The 2869-nt window shown below is 35.5% G+C and overlaps 1 long non-coding RNA gene across 1 annotated transcript; it reads right to left on the bottom strand.

Moving 5' to 3' along the window:
- Positions 1 to 863: 863 nt before the first annotated feature.
- LOC149558622 (uncharacterized) lies at positions 864 to 1687 on the bottom strand. Its single transcript, XR_016352470.1, has 2 exons — positions 1377 to 1687; positions 864 to 1154 (listed from the first exon to the last, which is right to left on the bottom strand). It is a non-coding gene; the product is annotated as an uncharacterized LOC149558622 (long non-coding RNA).
- Positions 1688 to 2869: the final 1182 nt, after the last annotated feature.

Below are 2869 nucleotides of genomic sequence, written 5' to 3'. Positions count from 1 at the left end.
TTGGATAGGTAATCTTATAAATTGCATCAATAGAATCCTTTCTAAATTCATTTTTGCATCTAAAGCTTCTGAGTAATGTCCTTTATTTTTTTAAAGTTCGTACTAGCATTTGCTAAGTCTATGTAGCAGAGTTCTAACTATTTCATTTTAATTTATTTTAAGCTTTATTTTAATACAAAACAAAAGAAAGTGCCAATAATATATGCTCATTCCAGCGCCTTCCTTTTGCTTACCAGCCACTAGCCTTGTTGCCCCAACCAGAATAGGAGGATTGGCCTCCCTCCCCACTATGATAGGGAAGTGAGCCTAAAGATATATAGGGCTGTTGTGGGCCCTCTGCATGCACCGGTGCAGAGGTAGATGCCAATTGCCCCCTGCCAAAAAAAAACTACAGGCCAGGCCATTATAGTAGTTCCAGTTGAGATCTGTTACGTATAGAATTTCCTATAGGGGCCCACTCGAAAGAAATCAATATCGCCCTATAGTTTCTTTTGGCCATGGCCCCCCATATAATTTTAGGCATAGAATTGTAGGGGCCCCTTGCATGCAGGTTCATGCAGACACACCACCAGAACTTCATGCAGGTGCAAAGATTGGGCTGATATTTCGGTTCATCCTATTATACTGGTTTCTAGCTTTAGTTACTACATAACAAAGGTAAAGAGAGAAAGTAATCCATTAGATTTATGGGCTTATCCAATAGCTATGTTAAATCCCAAATATATCATATAAATATAGAATTCCAAATTTATACTGCGTACAGTTTGATGAATACAAATTAAAATTCAAAACAACTGAAAAGAACAGGTACATTCCAAAATAATCTAATCTATGGACAAAAGAATTTTAAGTGTAGTACCATATAGCTACTAAGTCTTTTGAGACTTCTGCATTCTTTAGATGACCGAACATCAGGAGTAGTGCAATCATGTACATGAAGTCAGCAGTAGCACTGTTAGATCCAAGAAAATGTCACAAATCAAATTTGAATATCAAACTTCAAAATATTAAATCATATTACATTCCAAGAAATAAAACCAGGGGCATCAAACAGTTCATGCATGTTGTCTACGAGCACAATCAGATTTGGTCAAATTCCTGATCCGCTCTGATCTTCTCAAAGGTTTTTCTTTTTGTTGCTTTTTATCTGCATCCTGCATTATACAAATACAAACTATTCTTACTAAATGTCCTTTGAAGAAATAAACTATCAAAGAAACACAGAAAGCCTAGTAACAACAAAATAGAGTAGGAAGGCCAAGGATCCTGAGTGGTTAGAGATGATCTCGTTCACATGGAATACTCCCCTCCCCCAAGATCAGTAGCACTTTCCACTTATAAGGGAATATGCTTATTGTGCAGGAAGATTGACATACTTTATAGAGAGCACAATCTGACGCTTTTGGATTCTGTATCCGATCCAATCTTCTCACAGGCATTTCTTTGAGCTTCTTTTTATCTACATCCTGAAATGTGCAACCAAAATCTATTGTTAGAAATTGTCCTTTTGAGGGAAATCAACTAGAAAGTAAAAATAGCAAGACTGAGTATACAAGAAAACATTGTAGGAAGGGAAAAGATCATGGGTGGTTAGAGAAGATCCTTTTCATCATGGAATGCTTCCCTGAAAGTACAGGAGCACTTCCACTAAAAAGGGAACACATTCATGCCCATTGTGCAGGAAGGATGATGTGACAATGGCATACTTCCTTATACAGAATACAATCAGATTTTGGTGGGTTGCATACCCAATCTGATCTTCTGACAGGTATTAGCTTTTGCTGCTCTTTATGTTTATCCTGCATTATACAAACACACACTTTTCTTAGAAATGTTCCTCGAAGAAAATTACATGAAAATAGCTAAGACTAGGTACACAGAAAACTAATGTAGGAAGGACGAAGATACTGAGTAGTTAAAGAAGATATTATTTATTGTGGAATGCTCCCCGCAAGATCAGTAGCATTTTATTCTTAAAAGGGGGAAAATGTTGACATGACATACTAATTTAGACAAAACATAATCAGATAGACAACAAAATGCTATCCCTTCTGGAAAGAGGACTACTGTTAACAAAATCCTTACACAGCAAACCAGAAATGATGTAGAAATCTTATCATAATAAAAATTTGAACCACAGAAACAAACTTAGCTCATGTAGAATGTCAGACTCTTTATGGATACATTTCCTTAAGAACTCTCATGACTCCTCTTTATCCCCAAAATAATCAGTTCCTGCTCTCCTTTCTACTAGGACTAATCCTCTTGTATCGCAATTGAACTCATTCTCTATAAACTGAACTTGCTCTCTAAATGGAACTAACAGCACTGGATTCTAGTTAAATGTAACTATCGTTCTAGACAACAAAACTAACTCTGTGAAAAGAACTGAGCAGATCTAGTAGATCCATAACCTATAGATCAAATCAAGCTCATTGAAAGGGTGCATATTTGCATGGCACTCACATCTAGGGATATAAAGATGTGAATCATTGCCCATTGAGCATGGAAAGAAAATAGAACATCAGCAACAGGATTCTTAATAATTAAAAGTAATGTTTGAGATGACAACAATATGATACTTGACAAGGATAACAAAAGTAATGGAGATGTATATGACACCTTGAGCATTAGTAAAATAAGTTACATTATACCATATGCAGAATCAATGGAGGAAGAACTCTTATGAGAAAATACTTCAAAATCATTGAAATGTTTCATTGCCAAGAGCAATAAAGATAATAATATGAAGATAAAGCAGCTCATTAGATTCTACTGCATTAGAAAGGGAAACAGTATTAATGTAAAATCACCTTATTTATCATTATTGTGAGACTTCCATTAAACGAATTTTCCAAATAAATTTCTC

This window comes from Cupressus sempervirens, chromosome 5 (genome assembly GCF_028749045.1).
Source record: "Cupressus sempervirens isolate cs-2001-9-10 chromosome 5, ASM2874904v1, whole genome shotgun sequence".
NCBI classification, from domain to species: Eukaryota; Viridiplantae; Streptophyta; class Pinopsida; order Cupressales; family Cupressaceae; genus Cupressus; species Cupressus sempervirens.
The sequence above is the reverse complement of the archived record's forward strand: the minus strand, read 5'-3'. Positions and strand labels throughout refer to the sequence as shown.